Genomic DNA, 20395 nt, shown 5'->3' with positions numbered 1-20395 from the left:
TATACATTCTCCAGAATCCATCTCATTTCTGTAGAGACCAGATTGCTGATTTGTGTAGAACTATGACAGGACCACCTTCTCTGCATCATTCAGATTTTTAAGCTTGACACTAGTTTCTTTCCCCTTAGGATGTGATAGATCTTGTGTTTTATTTACTATTGTGGCTGAATGGCCGGGGGCAGTTTCAGAGACTTGCATTTGCCCTTCACCTGATACCTCTTAACGTTGCAGGCCAAGGTTCCAGCATGGAGTTACTCCAACTGCCAAGTATGTCAATCTCAATCACATAGATCACTGGACATGTCTATGAACACAATAAACCCACTGTAAGCTGAGTCTTTGGCGAGGATTCCATATGCTTTTATGCAAACAGAGGACCTTGATAACATTTTCAGTCTCTGGATCAACATTAACTCAGACCCTGAGTCCAACAGTCTTGAAATGTCTGACTATCATCCTTTCCCCAAGGTGTAATTACCACAATAAATGTAGGTCCCTCTGGGAAAGGACAGGGATTGTTAAAGTGCATACTTGCCATGATATTGTAGGATTTTCCCCCTGGTGTTCCAGCCATCTCTTTAGTCAGCAGATTCTGGGTCTGAAAACTGGCTCAGGTCCAGAAACCAGGCAAGATATCATGACTTGGGGTGACCACCGTTAACCTCCCGCTCATTCATTGTTGGTCTCCTTTGATGACACGCGCATATATATACAGTACCCTTTCGGCTGCCCATCTATTTTCCACTAAGGACATTATGTTCTATTGACTTTCTAAAGATCAGGCCTCCATGACTGTCTCACTGACAGTCTCTTTGGGCATCAGCCCTGGTCTGGAGGGGAGAGACGCGAGTGAGCAGCTTAGTAACGGCCTTGGTGAATGATGTATTCTTCGGTCTCCCCGGAGGATAGAATCTTCTTGCCTAATGAACAATATCCATTCCAGAATGCCTACCCATTTCCCTGAGCCTTTTAGCCCCTTCATCTACCATCTTTCCTGACGATTCAGATATTTCAACTTCCCTCAGCCTGACCTATGGCCTTTGATTGGCTTCTAGAAGCCATCCTAGCAATGAGCTTCCCCCTTCTCCTGGGGTCTTTGCCAGTGTGTGAAGTCCTGTGTCTTGTAGCTCCATCATCCAGTCCTGCGACTCTCAGTGAATTCAGGCCCACAAGTACCCCCAGCCCCTGCTGGTGTGTGTGGACTACACCTCCCAGCTCCTTCCTCCTCCATCAGGCCAGCAATGTCCCCAGCCAAATTATGCAGTGACTTAACCCCAGCTGTAATCTGGCAGCCAGGAAAGGAATTAGAGGTGGAAAAGACTTAGGGAGCCCTGTTGCCTTGTGTGAGAGGGAAGACCTCAGTATTCTCTACCCACGTGGGGCTGGGAGCTCACACTCTTGATGTCAATGGTGAGCCACCTCTTCAAGCCCTGAGAATTCCAAGGATTCAAAATCCTTCAGAATAACCACCTAAAAGTCCCCATCCTATGTGTTAGGGTCCTACAGATCTGCATTGACTGAGCATTCAACCATCTTTAATGCTCAGCCTCTCTGCCTATTAAATCTGGGGCTTCATCTTCGGCTCTTTTTTTCTTCACCAACTGTATGAGACAAAGGATTCTTTGAAGGTGCCAAAGAAACCCTCTGACTCTCCCATTTAGTTTTCAATTGCTTAACTCTTCTCAGCTTTTCCTTATGTGCCTGTAGGTCATCAATGCAATTATCCATTTCCACTTATCCATGTGTGGGTATACAATTATAAATGTTACATATATATTTATCAGTTACATGTACATGATTCTCCTCTGCATACCTTCCAAGGGCCTAAATTATCCCAATAAGAGGATCATTCTTCTCCACCCACCCATTCCCCCAAGTCATCATCCATGAAATGTTAAACACGGGACCACTAGCTCATGCTGGGCTGTCCATACTCATCCATCTCCCAGGAGTGGCCCTCGTTGCCAGCTGGGTGACTGGGTGATCAATCGGTCCCCAGATTCCATCTTATTTACTCATCTCTCAGACCACCCTTGGAACAGATGCTGAGTTGGAGCTAGGAGTGCCAGCCTCTCCCTGGAGCATAAGACTTGTGAGAAGGCAGCAGGCACCGGGGAAGGCGAGGAGAACTCGCTGGCTACAGCACACACCTGCTCTGGTCTCTGCCTGCCCATTAGAGAAGGCCAGCCTTGTAACATTACCTGAAAATGATGTGGCCTCAGCTGAAAACTGAGCTTGATTCTGAGGGAGGCTACAGACGAAGCTGTCAGCTCACCATACTCTTGGCAGCAGCGCAGTGAGTATTTTCTCAAAGAGCTGACAGGAACATCTCCAAGCAGCCACACGACGATGGCAAGACCATCTGAGAGCTGTTTCTGTGCAAGCCTGAGCAGGGTGCGGTCAAACCGTGGAGCCATCTCTCCTGTTCAGAAAGTGGTGTTGGGTAAAAGTTTACCAAGAAGGTAAGGTAGGAGGAGATTTTACAGACGGAGGGAACCAAATGTACACAGACCAATGCAAGGCAAAGCATGGGAATATTCCAGAAAAATAGAGAATCTAGTGAAGCTGAAGCATAAATACTGGCAGAAGGTAGAAAGGGCTGGAAGGAGGACTTGTGGGGGGATGGAGGAAGGGAGGAGCCTGGGATGATCCCCTGCTTTCTAGCTGTTCTCCCTCTCCCAAAAGACTGGCCCACTTTCTCCTCTAGCAATTTCCTCTTCCCTGTGACCTACGGTCTCTTCCCTTCTGGCCCAGGTCCCTTACAGCACCTTATGCCATTAGACATTCCTCATCCACCAACCACCTAATGTATTAGAGTGGGAGACAACACAGGAAGTAGTCCCCTAGACGGTCCTATAGAGGTCCCTATAGAGTCTCTATAGATGCTGCCAGGCATTGCCCTGGGGAGAGGGGGGCCAGCTTACTAGCTTAGCCCCTGTCTAGACCATCACTTAGCCCTGAGCTGTGGGTTCTTGGTCCTATAGAACTGTGTAAGTCCAACAGGTAAGGCCCTCCCCAGGCTGCCCAGACCCACCTCCCCCTCTGCTCACTGTTTCCTTTCTTCAGCCTCACTGAGCCCACACTCTCCTCTTGTGATTTCCCATCCCAGGGCCCTCTCTCTGCTTGTAATGTCCAAATCTTCAAGGCCCAATTCAAATGACACCTCCTCACTAATTTCCCCAACTGAGTCTCTCTGTCCCCGATCTGTACTGGCTTCCCATGTGGTCCTCTCCATTCCCAGCTCTGTGCTGGGGACCTATTATGCATTCTTGCCAGATGTCAAGAACCCAAAGCCAGGCAGGAACTTGCTCAGAGTGAGGGAAGGGGAGTGCACAGGTGGGGGCCAGTGCAGAAAAACAGGTCCAGGCCTCTCAGGGCAAGAGAAGCTGAGTGTCAGTGGCTCCGCCACCACTACTGCCCATCCAAAGACATGCCCAGACCAGTGCCACCCCCGTGGGTCTTAGTATCAACAGGGATCAGTGCTCTCCCCTCATTATTAATCACTGCAACCAAGAGACAAACACACCACTAGGTCACACCCTTCCCATGCAGGCCTTACCAAATCCTCCCAGCTGCCTTCCCACTGACCCCCGACCTCACCGTCTTCTGGACTCAGGGTCCCAAAGGATGTGCCTCGGTGTCATTCCAAGGAACTCACTCACCAAGGTTTGGCTCACAACCTCAGGGAGTGACAAGGCCCCAGGACATCCTTGCACCTGAGGATACCAAGTGACCATGTTATGTGAAGTCAGTACTAAAGTGGGCTCAGGAATTTATCAGAAGGAAAAGTAGAGAAAAACAGATTGTGACTGAAAAACACACACCTAGCATATTTGCAGCTAGGTTCTTTCTTTCTTCTTACAGAGGGGAAAATGCAGAAATAAACAGATCAGTATGGGAAACTCTCCTTTAGGACCACAGATAGGAGCCCACATGAAGTCCATACTATAGCAACCTTGGGCAGGTTATTACTCTGGGCTTTGCTCCCTCAGTCATAAAACAGGCATCAAATGGGGTTTTGGGAGGACTAAGTGAGTTGATGTATATGTAAAGTGTTTAGAACAGTGCCTTGGCACGTAATAATTACCATTATTATTTGTGTGAGCTTTCATAGGATGATTAGAATTGCGGTAATGTGTGTGTGTGTGTGTGTGTGTATTTGTTGACATTTAATTAAAGGCCCAGAAAGGTATTGAGAGCATTCGCTGTCAGATGGAAGGGATGATTTAATCCACTCTAGCTTGGTGCAAACCATGAACAATTAAACAGTAATTGAGAAGGTTAGCAAGAAAGATAATTGAGCACTCTGGATGTTTGCGTTCCTTACAGTTCTGTGTGTAATGATAGGTTTTTATATTTAGAGCAGAAAATTATATACTTTCTAATTTAATGAAAAGTAATTTGTAATTTAAATGAAAATCATATTTGGTGAGGTCATGGGTTGTGATAAATAAATGAGTTCAGAAAGAAAAAAGGATGAAAAAAATTGAACGTATAGCAGGAACCCAACTATATAACGTTAAACTCCTGCATGTAGATCTGTAAAGTACAGCACAGTTTCTGGCTGGTCTAGAGCTAAGACTCATAGATATCAAGAGTCATCTATCTGACTTCTCTTCTACAAAAAGATCTACTCAACAGAAAGGCTGAGAGACTCATAATGGTTAATTTTACATGTCAGGTTTTTTTTTAAAGATTTTATTTATTCACGAGAGACACAGAGAAAGAGAGAGGCAGAGACACAGGCAGAGGGAGAAGCAGGCTCCATGCAGGGAGCCTGATGCGGGACTCGATCCCAGGACTCCAGGATCACGCCCTGAGCCAACGGCAGGCGCTAAACCACTGAGCCACCCAGGGATCCCCTTACATGTCAGTTTGACTGGGCCACCAGTGCTCAGAAATTTGGTTAAACCTTACTCTGGGTATGTCTATGAAGATGACATGAGCATCTGAGTCCACACACTGAGTAAAGCAGATTGCCCTCCCCAATGTGGTTGGGACTCACCCCATCCATGGAGGCCTAAATAGAACAAAAAGAAGGAAGGATTCACACTCAGCCTGTTAAGCTGGGACATCTGTCTTCTCTCCTGAGACTGAGACTTACGTGATCGATGCTCCTGGTTCTCAAGCCTTCAGACATGAACTGGAACTACACTACCAGCTTTCCTGAGTTTCCAGCTTGCAGATGGAGATCATGGGACTTCTCAGCCTCCATAAACACTCAAACTGATTCCGCATAATAAATCTCTATGTGCATACATATGCATATGGTATATATAGTTTACCACGCCATATCTATAGTATGGAATAGTATATAGTGTATATGTATAGTATAGAGTATGCTATATATGGGGGGGGTGTATATGGGTATGCACCATATGTATATCTATATAATACTATTGGTTCTGTTCCTTTGGAGAGTCCTAATACACTTGTGTATCTGTGTGTACACATGTGTATACAAACATACATGTAAAAATATATACGTATATGTACATGTTATATTATCATTGTTAAGGTAGAATTCTAAACATTGGTAGACATTTTAGGCAGGACAAAATAGCTGGCAAATGCTAAAATGTGCAGATAAATAGGTCTCCTCAGAGAGAATTTCCCACGTTGGAGAAAAAGACTGGCAGAGCCAACCAGGCCTGAAATGATCCCCAAAGGTTTTTAGTGCAGCATTCATGACACCTGATACTCAAATACACCCCAGCTCAGTCATGCCGGCCTCAGGGAGATACATCAAGACAAAAAAGTCTGTGCAGAATAACTGAATTGATGGTCCACAAAACTTCCATGATGTTTGGGGCCCTAGCAACCCCTCACCCCCAAAGAGACAGCACAGACGAGGAAAGCTCTTCCTATCACTGGTCAGAGAATGAATCTACTTGTGGCAGGGGCCGGTGCCCAGCCCCCTGCCCTGGCAGTAGCCTTCTGACACAGAGGGCACCAGGACAGCTGTGGCTGTGATGCCGGCCATCAGATGGCAGTAGAGGAGGTGTGCCTTGGCATGGGCAGCCTGGCCAGAGCTCCCAGGGCCTGCAGCCACAGGATCAACACGCAGAAGCAGCACAACTGCAGGGGAAGGCCATGCCAGGCGCCTAACCACACCCCTGCCCTTATAGACACTGAAAGACTGAGGGAAAGGGAGCTACCCTGGGGGCTCAGAAGGGTTGGGAACTTGGCTGTCAAAGGTGGTGAGCCTGGGTTTGTATTCACTGGCCAGTGAAACCCGGTGCTCCAGTTAGAGCAGTGATAAATGATAATAAGGACTGTCTAGCACTGTCTGCTGAGTCCTGCCTGTGTTCCAAGTCCATCCCATGCGTTCTCCTGCCAAGGCTGAACAACAGAACGAAAGCTCAGGGTTGAGGCAGGGAGTGAAGCCACATTGTGAAAGTATCGCCCTATCCTGGGGCCCTGCTGTCGGAGAGGACCCCAGCCAGTCCTCCACTGCCTGAAAGCAGACCTGGCACCCTCACCGGTCCTGTACCCTCCTGCCTTGTGGGCTGCAGAGCTGGGGCTGGCGGGCCTATTCTGGCAGTTGAAGGATGCACGTGCCTCATAGGCAGAGTCACTCACATTGTCGCTCCTCCCAAGCTGACGGGTGGCCAAGGCATAGGCCCTCTCATGGGACACCTGACTCTGGGACTGGTCACCCATTATATTGAGCTCTACTAGGCAAGGATGTTATCCCAGGCCCTCTTTCTGGCCCAGAAGCTCCTCTTTCTCCCAAAACCACCAACAGGGCAAGGCCAGAGGTAGTAGCAACAGGTATGTGTGGAGGGACCAGTGTAGTTGGGAGCAGGCCCTCGCAGAGGAAGAAGGCCCACTCTGCTCTACAACTCATCCTTCATACCTGCTAGAGTGATTTCACCTTCTGACTCCCAAGCTCAAGCCATACTGCTTCAAACAGTAGACAGGAATTAGTGGCTTGGATAACCAAAAGGTCTAGGGCAGAGAGAATGTCCACAGGACTTTGATCCCTAGGCCCCTACTCTGTTTTCCAGCATTTCTTTTCACATGTGGCCATCCCTGCCACTCACACTTTGAATAGAATAATTGAAAGGGAAAACCCCTTCCCTATCTCCCAGCATTGCACCTATCTATCCAACAGCATTAGCTAGAGCTGGATCCATGCATCCCTCTTTTGTGTATACACCTACTCTTTTCTGTCTCCAGACTTTTTGTCTGATTCTCAAAAGAATCCAAGACCCCAAGGAGGCTACAAACCATTGCCCAAGGTGAAAAAAAAAAATTAGTTCATCATAATTGTCCTTAATTCTAAACGCTGAACAAATGTTCAAAATCTGTTTATAATTGTAAGAACTTGGATGTGGCAAGAGTTCATTCCTAGGGAGCCCAGAGATATTCTCAGAGCACAGAAAAGGCAAGAACAGGGGGCAGTGGAGCTGAGGGAAAACAGAGCTGAAACCATGACCAAGTAGACTTATTCCTCTTGGGCCTCGACTAGCTTTGAATGTGAGCAAATGCTTAAAGAGGAAAGATTCAAAATAGTTATCAGAGCTCATTTATTATTTGTGCTACTTACATAATTATTTCTGTTTCATCAGGAACATTGTAGGGACAGAATAATTCACAACTTACCTTTCTTGTCATGTTTCTGAAACCCTAAATTGAAACTTCCCCTGAAATACAAATTAAAATCACAATAAGATACCCCTATACATCTGAGTATCTAAAATTAAAGAGACAGGGGCAGCCCAGGTGGCTCAGCGGTTTAGTGCCACCTTCGTACCAGGGCCCGATCCTGGAGACCCAGGATCGAGTCCCACATCAGGCTCCCTGCTTGGAGCCTGCTTCTCCCTCTGCCTGTGTCTCTGCCTCTCTCTCTCTCTCTCTCTCTGTCTCTCATGAATAAATAAATAAAATATTTTTTTAAAAAGTAAAATAAAATTAGAGAGACGGGATATACCAAATGCTATACCAAAGGGAGGCCATGGAGCAACCCAGACTCTCTATGTTGCTGGCAGGGATGGAAAATGAAACAACCACTTTGGAAAACATTTGGAGGTTTCCTCAAAAATTAAACATTACACTTAACCATCTATCTAGTCATTTCACTCCCAGGTATATACATGGGAGAAATGAAAGCACATGTCTCTACAAAGACTTGTACACAAATATTCACAGCAGCTTTATTTGTGATAGCTAAAAACTGGAAGCAATCCAGATGTCTACCAGCAGATGAAATAATACTATTCTGCAATGGAAGGGAGGGACCGATACACATAACTGCATGAATGAATCTCAGAATGATAATGATGAGTGAAACAAGTCAGACAGAAAAAGAGTATACACCGCATACTTTCATTTATATAAAATTTTAGAAAATCCTAGCTTTTCTATAGTGACAGAAAGCAGACCCATGATTGTCTTGGCGCAGGGGGGAGAGGGAAAATAAGAAAGGTCCACAAGGAAACCTAGAGGGTCATGGATACATTCATTATCTTGATAGTGGTGATGCTATCACAAGTACGTCCAGGTATCCAACTCGGCAAGCAGGAGCGCTCGCAGCCAGCCTCGACCCCGCCCACCGGCGGGCGCAGGACCGCCTCATCCCGCCAGGGCTCTGCGTCCCACTGCCACCCCCGGCCCCCAGCTCCTCCTGGCGGCTCTCCCTCGCCTCGCAGTGCAGTGTGACAGGATGGCCTGATCTGTGCCCCACCGCCACGCAGTGGTGAAACTAGGTGATGGGCATTTAAACAACTCCTTGGACTCTGCAGTAAGGCACTGGTACTTCCCATTTTGTGAGCACATTAAAAGTGGCATGAGACCCGGCAAGAAGGTGTTGGTAGTGGGCATCGTGGTCCTCAAGCCTCAGAGCTTTGCCATCAGATTGACCTGTGGGGACTCTGAAGACCCTTCTGCCAATGTGACAAATTTTTTTTAGATTTATTTATTTATTTATTTATTCATGAGAAACACAGAGAGAGAGAGAGAGAGAGAGAGAGAGAGGCAGAGACACAAGCAGAGGGAGAAGCAGGCTCCATGCAAGGGAGCCGGACGTGGGACTCGATTCCAGGTCTCCAGGATCACTCCCTGGGTTGAAGGCGGCTCTAAACCGCTGAGCCACCCGGGCTGCCTGAATGTAACAATTTTTTTTTTTTTTTAAGATTTATTCATTCATGAGAGACACACAGAGAGAGGCAGAGACATAGGCAGTGGGAGAAGCAGGCTCTCTGTGGAGAACCTGATGTGGAACTCAGATTCCAGGATCCCAGGATCAGGCCCTGAGATGCTCAACCACTGAGCCACCCAGGCATTCCCAATGTGACAACTAAACACAAAACTGTGTTCATAGACCAGTAACTACTCAGAAAGTCTTGTATATCTGAGGAACAGTCAGCCATCCCTTACTTTCCACTCATCCCAGATCAGCTATTCAGGGTGGAAATTCTTTGTGAACACCCATGTTTCAGAGTGTTTGTGGATGGGCACCAACTTTTTTATTTTTACCACTGCATTCAAGCATCATCTGCAGTTGAGGCCATAAAGATAAACAGGGACTTCTAGATCACTAAGCTTGGCTGATATCATTTAAACCACCTTTGTTTCAGATAGGATGAGGTGACACAACTATCTGCCTGTTGGTCTGGAAGAAATGTCCTTGCAAGATCTGGAGACTTAAAAAGAAAATAAAAACAAAAAGCAAGTTTCACTGTCTTTCTGTGCAGTTTAAACCCAAAATGACAACTTCAAATTGTGGTTTGCCCTTAGGAAACTGTTAGAACAAAGACACTGAGCCATTATTTCCAGAACAAAGTGGTACATTTATGCTAGATTTTATTACGACTAAAATTACGACTAAACTAAAAAGAAAAAAAAAACCTTATCAAATTGTACACTTCAAATATGAAGTTTATCAACTATCTGTTAAACCTCAATAAAGCTGTTTTTTTTTTAAAAAAAAAAAAAAAAAAAAGAACCCCAAGAGAGGGAAAAATGGGTGAGGGGCTTAAAAAGTACAATCTTCCAACTATAAAATAAATAAATCATGAGAATGACATGTACAGCATGGTGACTATTGTGAATAATATTGTATTGGATATTGGAAAGTTTTTGAGAGAGTAGATATTGAAAGTTCTCATCACACACACAAACACACGATTTGTACCTATGTGTAGTGATGGGTGTTAATTAGGCTGTAGTGATCATTTCACAATATATACAAGTATTGGATCATGTTGTACACCTGAAACTAATATAATGCTATATGTCAACTAAATCTAAATTAAAAAAAAAAAACCTTGTGTCCATTATACATGATCCCCTTTCCCTCATGGGACCTTGTATTTAGGGTCTTGTTTTAAATTTCTCCCTTTTCTGCCCTTTCTCTCCTTCAATTTCAATAGTCTGCCTAAATCAGGCAAGACTCTCCTCTCTGGGCTGGGCAGTAATGTCCTTCTTACATAGCAAAGAGAAGACAGTTTTAGGACTTAGAGTCCAGTCACAGGATTAGTATACCCTATATGTCCTCTCATGGTACCAAGCAGTACCCAGATATTAACCTTAGTAATTTGGCCCTCTGCCAAAGGCCTGATTTCTTTACTAGTCTAGGCATTGTGGATCTTAGAGCTGGGATGGTTCTCCTGGTGACAGAGTATGCAGACAGGAGTCTTTTCTGGAGAGCGTGGTCAAGCTCTGAACAACAGCCATGTACCTGTTCCAAGGGCAGAAAGTGTTACACCTGTTATTTTTCCCCAGGGCAAAAATTGTGTCACCTACTTGTACATTTCTTGCATCATTCAATGTCAAATGGAAAAGTGTCCCCTATTCATGAAAACTAAAAAAGCAAACAAAGATCGCTCCTAAACAAAGATGGATTCATAAGGGGGAATTACAACCATTTCCAATATACCTCTTGCTGTACACATTACAAATAGAAATAATTATTGACTCCGCTAATTGCATCTGCTTCCTATAAAAAGGAAAGATTCTGAACCTGTGGATTATCAGGAGGCCTCAGGTCCATGGAGATCTCCCAAGGTCCACCAGAGCCGCCTCCTGGCTGGTTTTCACCCCCTGCAGGTCCCCCCCACTTCTGCCTGCCACCCCCCAGCACCCCCCACCGCCCCCCCAGCCCCGCCTCCGGCAGGCTTTGGCCCTGTCCCTCCAGGGGGGCAGCTCGTGGCGGCCACCAGCAGCCTCAGGGTTGGCCTTGGGACCTCTTCTCAAGGCCCTTCCTTCCACCCCTCTGCAGTCTTCACCCTTCCTCCCTCCTCTGCCCTTCGAGTCTCCTTTCCAGTGGTTCCTTATTTTTTCCCAACTTAGTAAGTAGGTAAATTCTCTCCTTGGCTGACTTTCCCTCTCTCTGTGCACAGGTTCCAGTATCTTTTCCCCTCCCCTACTTCAAGCTTTATGTTGATCAAATGACTCCCAGATCTGCAGGGCTAACCCCAAGCTCTCTTTCTCAGCTTGAGATTCACAGATGGTACGACTATAAATAAGGTACAATCCTAAGAAATGAAAGACAAGATATTCTTTATTCATCTGCAACTCAAAATCATGAAGGGATCGCTCGGTGGATCCGAAACTGGAGAATTAGAGATGGGATGGGAAGGAAGAAAACACAGAAGAAAACATGGAGAGGAAAGCACCATGCCAGAGGAAGGGGCACCTGGGAGCTGGCTGGGGCAAGGGCAACTCAGAGGGAGAACTGCCTAAAAGAGCAATGTTTGGGCTCTATTAACCAACCCCTGCCCACATGAATAGAAACACTCAGCCAGTCAGAGGCCACTGGGGCATCTCCCTCCAGGCAACTTAGTGTAGGTGGGCTTGGGTCAGAGAGACAAGGCATGTGCCTGCCAGAAACCAGAGTCCCACACCCACCAGACCAGCCTCTGCCACAACCTGTTCCTGCTGCCCACCCTCCTCTTCCCTACCCTCGCTCCCATGCATTCCCTTCCTGACAAGCCATACCAACACAGCCCAACTTGGCCTCTCAACCCCAAGGGCCAGCACAGGTGACAGCACCATGAAAGAAGTAGAATGGACAATAAAAGAGAACTTACAGAAGCAAAGTGTAATCATAGTGATTATAATAAAATCCAAATCCTCAGAGGAGTAAGTGAGGGTCTGGCATCCAAGAAACAAGGAGACAGGCTGTGAGGGAAAGGAACCAATGAGAACTCTTAAAAAGAAAAAAAGGGAAAAAACCAATGGAAATTTAAAAAACTTAAGCTAATGGGCTGATAACAAAATAATTACAGCTTACAAAAATTACTGAACTGGCAAATTGGGCTGAGGGAGTCTTTTGGAAGAAGAAAAGGAAAATACAAATTAGTCTATTTCAGAGATTGAGACAATAAAATCTGAAGTTCTTAATATCCTTCTAATAGATGTTCCAGAGGAAGAAAACAGAAGAGGGGATTTTTTTTAAAGAAATGTTAAAACTACAAAATGGAACCAAAACTAAAATAATACTGTGTTCCCATCAGTCAGTACTGACAATTTATACTGCTTTACCAGATGTGCTTCAAGTAACTTTTTTTTCAAAGAAATAAAACTACAGATAAGGCTGATGGTCCTTCTGACCCCAATTCCTTGCCCCCTCCTTGTTCCTTAAGGCAGCCGTTGCCATCATGAATTTGAATATTTCTTTCCAGCCCGTTATATATACAAAATATATGAAGCTTTGTAGGCAGCTTTAAATTTTACTTACATTATAGTATATGTACTAAGTTTCTGCAGTTCACTATTTTTCACTCAACAGTATGTTTTAGCGCTCTCCAGTTAATTCCCCTGGACTGCTATAGAATCTTTGCTTGCATTACTGACTCTACCACATTTTTAAAAGAGTTCTTTATTTATATATGGGCTTATGCAGTAGTTCCAAATTTTTGCTATCATGAAACAATGAAACAATGTAATGAATGATATGTGTCTTATGCACATGAGTGAGGGCTTTCCAAGCGTATATCTGCAAGCGTATATCTAGAAGTGGAATTGTAGGGTGATAGGATATGCACATGCCCAATTTTACTAGATTCTGTCAAATTGCTCTTCACTTTATACTCCAACAAGCAGTATATAGCTTCCCCATGTCCTGACAGTCTCATCAAGACTTAATATTTTCAGACTTGAATTTTGACGGTCTAATGGATGAGAAATTAGACCTCATCATAATTTTTATTTACATGGCCCTGATTTCTAGTAGTTTGACCATCCTTACATAGTCTGCTGGCCTTTTGGGATTCCTTTTCTGTGATTTGTCTCTTTGAATCTTTTCTTTTTTAATTATTGAGACATTACTGTCATATAACATTATATTAGATTCGGGTGTGCAATTAGTGATTTGATATTTGTATATATTGTGAAATGACCACTACAATAAGTCTAGGTTAACTAGACTGTCACCACACAGTTACAAATATTTTTTCTTGTGTTGGAAACTTTTAAGATCAACTCTCTTAGCAACTTTCAAAAATGCAATTCAGTATTATTAACTATAGTCACCCTGTTGCACATTACATCCCAATGACTTATTTATAACTGGAAGTCTCTACCTTTTGACCGCCTTCACTCATCTTATCCACCCACCTCTCAACCCCTCGAATCATTTTTCAATTCCATTTATAGTCGGGGGAAGTTTGATACAAAAGTTTCTAATTTTAACATAGGCAGATTTCAATCTGATGCAAGAGTTATTTTTTAAAGAATGGATGAGTATTTGTCAAACCTCAAAAACCCAAGTCCTCAGAATTGAGAGGATATACCAAGCTTTAAGCAGGATGAATATAATAAATGTCCATGTAATTGGACACATTATGATGAAACTTCCAAATATGATTGTAGGAGGGTGTTGTGTTTGGGGTAGAAAGGGCTAGTGGTTTGTACTAGTGTTTGCTGTAAGACCAGAGGAGTGAGAGGGAGCTCTCTGGCTACCGGGAGACCTTGCGCATTGGCTGGTCTCGAGTCGTCTGTCTGCCAGGCAGGGCCCTGGCTACTTTACAAATCACCAGTGCCTTTGAGCGGGTCCTGCAAACAGAATTCTGGAGACTCATTAGGGAACATGGATGGAAGGCTTTTGTTTTGTTTAAAACAATAACTAACAATTTAGACTTCACAAAATATTGTTTACATATTAGGGCAAACCATCTGAAATTGCCATTTTTGGACAGTAAAAAATGATTGAATGTTGGCTATTTCCTAGGATTCAATCTAGCACACGATTTCCTTTCAGACCCTCAATTCAGGGAGATACACATTATTATTAAATTTTTTTTTTTTTTTTCAGATGAGCAACCATTGGAGCAGGGAGCTTAATTAAGTCTGCCAATGAGGCCTTGTAACACCTCACTGGTCCAAGTGAGTGTGTCTGGCTCCATCCTGCCACCAGGACTCTGGTGGGAAAAACTCTGGGGGCAGCACCGCCCCCACCTGGGCAATGGGAAAAACACTTCATGTTCTCTCCCCTAGGAAGACTGTGCCTGTCATGGAGGACAGCTCTCTTCTAGGGAGATCAAGATCATGATAATCAGTGGCAAGAACTGTCTCTAGCCAAAAGAAGTTGACCCTCACATTCTGACCACATGCTTCAGACATAACCTATGAGCTGGAGAGATGCGTCAGGGCCAGAGGGCACGGTGAACTGGAGCCTATCCTGTGAGTGAGTGGGGAAGGGGGGCTATGGTTGTGTGTGTCCCATGGCTAACCACCGTGCCCCAACAGAGCCTTTCACCAAAAGCATTCCAGGAGGGACCCTACCGCCTGGATGACAACTCTAGCAGGCCTGATATCTTTCTTCTTGGGACAGGGTCTGTGGTTGCAAACAGTCTCAGCTGAGACCTGAGAGAATACTAATGCAAGGTATTCATCAAAACTCTAGACTTATTTTTACCTTCAGTCCTCTCCTCCCCCAGCCGGGGCCTGCCCAGCTGGGAGCCTGAAGTAGGGACAATGTAGAGGAGTTGGCTTCTTCTCTCTTTTTCCACCCGGCCTCCCCAGCCAGTTGCCATGGCTACGGCTGCTGGCGGTCTGTGGGAGCAGTCGGGGGAAGGGGTAGCAACAGCTGTACATTGACTTCAGGCTTTCTTGCCAGACAGATGTTAAGTTCTGTCTCTTTCTCACCGAGTGCTTTAATGCCCTCTCCAAAGCTTCCCCACTCGGCCTCTTTCTCCTGAAGCTCTCTCTAACCTGGGGATGCGTCTCAAGTTCAGTCTCATTTCAGGTGGTCATCTGAGATCCTCTCTGCCTCTGGGCATACAGCTCCAGCCTTTGGCTAGTTCTCATACCCCATGGCTTCTATATCCCCCAAAACTCTGGGTAGTAGGCTGGTCCCCACATGGTAACAGCAGCCCCACTAAAGCAGCTAGTGGGAGCACCTTCCAGATCTCCCAGGTAGGACCAAAGCCCAGGCAAGCATGCCTCAGCTGCAGCGGTCACACACTGTGCTCTCAGAGGAGCACCTCCACCCATACTCACCCTCGCTAGATCTAAGGTATGGGACCAGGAACTCACCCTGTGCGAGGTGGCACTTCCAGACACAGCTTTCTTCAAGGAGATCCCCCATCTCCTCTCTCTCTACCTTCTCAGAGTCTCAACATGAGCAAGGGATTTCAAAAGTCTTGGAACAGAGTTTGGTTATTTCCTTAGAAAATCTCTCCATGAGGTAACATGGCATCTCACTTTGGATTTTCACAACCCTAATACATATTAGTGCCTGGTAAAAATTTTCATTTTAAGGCCCTGTTACCTTTATATACATTGATTCTTTATGTTCATTAAGTACAGATAGTAGTTTCCACTTTAAAGATAAGGCAAACTCCTCTCTAGGGCTTAAAGATGTAATGCCAAGGTCACCCAAACAGCCAGTGATGGAACTGGGATTCCAACTAGGTCTGACTGGTGTCATCTGGGAGGTGTGTGCTCACTGGCTCTGAGCCCAAGCCCAGATGAAGAATTTGGAGACATAGAGGAAAGTGCTTCCTTCATTTAGGACCCAGGCCCCAGGTCCTCACAAGAGGCTCCTACCTACTATAGAGCTGATGGAGGTCAGCTCCCTGCCCACATTGTCACGGAACACATTCTGGGACCTAGTTTCAGAGAGAGGGCTGGGAGGGCTTGGGTTATGGGAGAGACCAATAATTATACTGATCTGGCAACTACCCCATCTCAATGTGACTTTGACTCGAAGTAGGGTGCCAGGAGAGCTGACTCACCTAGTCTAGCATCCAAGCCAAACACTGTGAGGAAAGGGCTCAACTCAGCCAAGACTGTAACTGCGGGAGGATGGGGCTCTGTGCTGGGATCCCAGCCATGCCTCTGCCTCGGTGTTTTCTCAGTGTGCTTGGGCCTCCTTTTCTCGATAATTCTGTGAGATTCAGAGCCAGGCATGCTGGGGCTTCAACAGGTGGTCCGGAACCACACAGGGAGGTGTTGAGAGGTGAGCAATGGAGGAACTGACTTAGCTGGTCCTTGTAGGAGCAGGAGGATAATGCACTGACCACCTCCCAAGATGGTCTTCATTTGGTCTCCAAGGAGGTTCAGTCTGTTGAGAGTTTCCAACACAGGGGCTAGTTCATAAGCCATGGTCCATCCGCAATGAAGCACCACAACATAGAACACTGGATAATATGGAAAGATATTTACAATATATTATAAGTGAACACTGTGTAGAGCAAGATTCTATCTTTATAAAAGCAGCCTTCTTGCTTGAACAAGTACTTCTGGAAGACAAGCTGGAAACGTGCAGTCTAGGTGATTGGCTCCATTGATTGTTCTCCCTGCTTTTCCTCAGGCTGACCCAAAGTGTAAGGTCAGGACACGGTCCAGCCCCTTCCACTTCTAGAGTCAGAGCCATGCACCTCCATCTCCCTTACATCCTCTCCCAGGGATCTGTTAGCAGTCTTCTACACCTTCCATATACAAAGGGGATTGTCATACCCCACACCATTTCTCCAGACAACTGGGCCACTCACTGGGCACCCATTGGTTGAATGCTCCCTTTGGTGATTCCAGGAAGCCCCATCCAATCCCACCCTCATTTCTGTTGGGGACTGCATCCCAGAAGCCAGAATGTGTTTTGATACTTCCTCAATGAAGAAAAGAACCACAGACACACACACACACACACACACACACATACACATACTCTCTTGTTTAAACTAGGGCAATCTACCTTGAAACAAAAACAAGAACACACATATAAATATTGTTTTGTTTTTGTTTTTACATGCAATTGGCTCATAATAGGTATGTTACTCTGCCACTAGGATTAAGCGTAATTCATACTTAGGTCTGAAACATCCCTCCAAGGAAACAGTCTGCAGAGATGCATCTCTGCTGCTTTACTGCAAAGGTGACCTTTCAATACTTTGTGCAAGACAGCCTGGTTCTTCCAGTCACAAACGTTAGCACTCCAGAAGATGGTCTTTGCAGGACTCACATAACTAAAAACCTATAGAGAGATTTCTCAAGAGAGGGGAAAGAGGTCAAACAGCTATCTACTATATACAGAGCTGTTCTGATTGTAGCTCCAAAATTACAGGGTTTGGATTCTGTTGGGTTTGTTTATTTTGACTCTTATTCTCTCCATCAGAAGGAAGGACTGACTTCCCCAGATATGTATTTATGCCTGAATATGTATGCTTAGAAGAATTTTGGAAGGAAACACAACAAAATGCCTAAAGTAGTTATGGCAAGGGCTTGGAATTCTTATTTTATTGTTACCTGTGTTTTCCACAACAAATGTGTTCCTTCTCTACTTTGCCAAAGAAATCAAAGCCATTGGCCTAAACTGCCTTGACCTCCTGTCTCCTTCTCTCTTCGAAGCCCACACCCACCTCTGTGTCCACATCCACACTCCCCCTCTTCCCTCCAAAATCAGAGACCAAGGCAAACTCTCCTTGTCTTACTGCCTTTGTGCTCTTACTATACCTACTATGAAGAACTGACCTATTAATACATTACAGAGCTGTGGTCAGCAGCAATACCCCTGATAAATAAAAATAGCTCAAGAAATGGTAATGATGGGGAACCCTGGGTGGCGCAGCGGTTTGGCGCCTGCCTTTGGCCCAGGGCGCGATCCTGGAGACCCGGGATCGAATCCCACGTTGGGCTCCCGGTGCATGGAGCCTGCTTCTCCCTCTGCTTATGTCTCTGCCCCTCTCTCTCTCTCTCTCTGTATGACTATCATAAATAAAAAAAAAAAAAGAAATGGTAATGATGATATGGCTTAGCCTTCCAGTGCCTCAGTTTCCTCATCTGTAAAATGGAGGTAATGATAGTACCTCCCTCACAAATTTGCTATAAGCATTAAATGAGTTAAAGTTATGTTAAGCACTTAGAAGAGCATCTTGTCCATAATAGGTACTCTATATAAATGTTTGCTAGCATCAGCATTCCTAGTACCAATTAGTATCATTGGTATGCACATTCCTACATTTCTGCCAAAACTTTGATTCATCAATTCTGTCCCCCTCTCTCTTACATGTTAAACCTCTCTCTCTTCAGATTCCCTCCCTGAGTTTTTTCAGAGCCAACTATGTCCAAACCCCAAGCCCGACTATGATTTCAGTGACCTGTCTCTCCCCACCCTTCATATCCAGACATCTGGAAAAAGCGGGTCTAGAAAATCACTCTTCTATATTTGTTCACATTCAGCTTACCATGGCTCAGGGTAAATGTGATCTGTTTCTCCTCCCACCTCTCCAATGACCACGACTGACCTCCTTCTGCCAAATTCAAAGGGCCCTATTCAGTTTTTCTCTTTCTAGACCCTTCTTCCTTATCTGACCCACTCTCTTTCCTAAGACTTGTTGCCTCGCCTCTCCTGTTCTCTCCCTTCTCTGGACTCTCATCAGCCTCCTCATCTGGATTCTTTCTTTCCACTCAGGCCTTAAAATGTTTGATGCTCCCAAGAGTCTGTCTGCAGCCACCAGTCCTCCTTGTTCTGTCTGCCCTCCCTGCGGAAGCTTACGCACCGTCACACTACTCATTGTATTTCTCCTACACAACCAAATTGACTCTTAGGGCCCTGGCCTCTCTTCTAAGCTATAGACCCAGACATTCTAGTACAAGCTGGATAATCATGCCTGAAGGTCTCATAACACTGTCTAAAATTAAACTCATCATCTTCTTAAGTCTACGTGTCCTTCAAGGTTCCCTTTCTAGACACATCCAATGTCAGGTGGTTACTACCATCCCCACCCCTCAGGTAAGAGGCTTGGGGAAACATCTTTGACTTCTCTCCTTCCAGTCATGGCTCTGGGCCAGCTAGGCTCTTGTCCCTGGCTTTTCCATAGTCCATCTACTTCTCTCCACAGGAGAGCATGTCAGACGCAGGCAGTCAAAGCATTGTCTCTGTCTCCATTCATCCTCATCCCAACCTTCCTCCTTCTGCACTCCCCTCCTCCATTTACACTCAGTCAAACACGGTTGACCATCTACACTATGCTAGGCCTGAGGAATATAAAATGAAAAATACAATGCTCCTGAGGGAGCTCAGGATTTAGGGGGAGCCCCAGCGTCATGAAATAAATACACACAAGGAACTCAGGAGTCATCCTGCCTGGAACCAACAGTCACGTAGATCTGGATTATTATGATTTTTACTATAATAGCTCAAACAAAGAAGTAAAGACACTAACATATCTCACATGTAAGCCTCCAATGCCCAGCTCTATGGAATTCTGATATTTATCTTTCCCTTGTATGTTTATACTGTATAAAAGATATGTGTAACTATATATAATAGCCATGTTTTCAACTTCGTATAAAATGTATCACACACTATATGTCATTTTACAAAGTGAGTTTTTTTCTCACCATTACATTTTTGAGATTTTTCCATGTTTACACGTGTAGCATTTTCACTACTCTGTAGTATCCCCTTTATTTATTCATTCTCCAGTTGATGGATATATATATGATGTCCAGTTTTTCCCTAATATGAGCAATGTTGTAATGAATTCTTACCCATGTATATTATACATGCCTCCTTGTGCACATCTGAGGATTTCTCTAGAAATTGAAGAGCTGCGGGACAAGCACATCTGAAATTTATTAGACATTGTCAAATTGCTCTTCAAAGCGATCATACCAATTTGTTCTCTCTCTCCAACAGACTGTGAGAATTTCTGTTTACTCTACATCCTGGTAAATACCTGTAGTACCCCTTTTTTATTATTGCCAATCTAATGGCTGTGTAATGGTATCTCAAGTAGTTTAAATTTTTATTTCCCACTTATTTATTTTATTTATTTGTTTATTCATTCATTCATTCATGAGAGACACATAGAGAGAGGCAGAGACACAGGCAAAGGGAGAAACAGGCTCCCTGCAGGGAACCCAATGCAGGACTCAATTCTAAGACCCCGGGATCATAACCTGAGCCAAAGGCAGATGCTCAACCACTGAGCCACCCAGGCTC

At 45.0% G+C, this 20395-nt stretch overlaps 1 pseudogene; it reads left to right on the top strand.

Annotated features, from left to right (window-relative positions):
• Positions 1-8668: 8668 nt before the first annotated feature.
• On the top strand, positions 8669-9555 carry LOC100684350 (annotated as a pseudogene).
• Positions 9556-20395: the final 10840 nt, after the last annotated feature.

Source organism: Canis lupus, chromosome 34, assembly GCF_011100685.1.
Source record: "Canis lupus familiaris isolate Mischka breed German Shepherd chromosome 34, alternate assembly UU_Cfam_GSD_1.0, whole genome shotgun sequence".
NCBI lineage: Eukaryota > Metazoa > Chordata > Mammalia > Carnivora > Canidae > Canis > Canis lupus.
The sequence above is the reverse complement of the archived record's forward strand: the minus strand, read 5'-3'. Positions and strand labels throughout refer to the sequence as shown.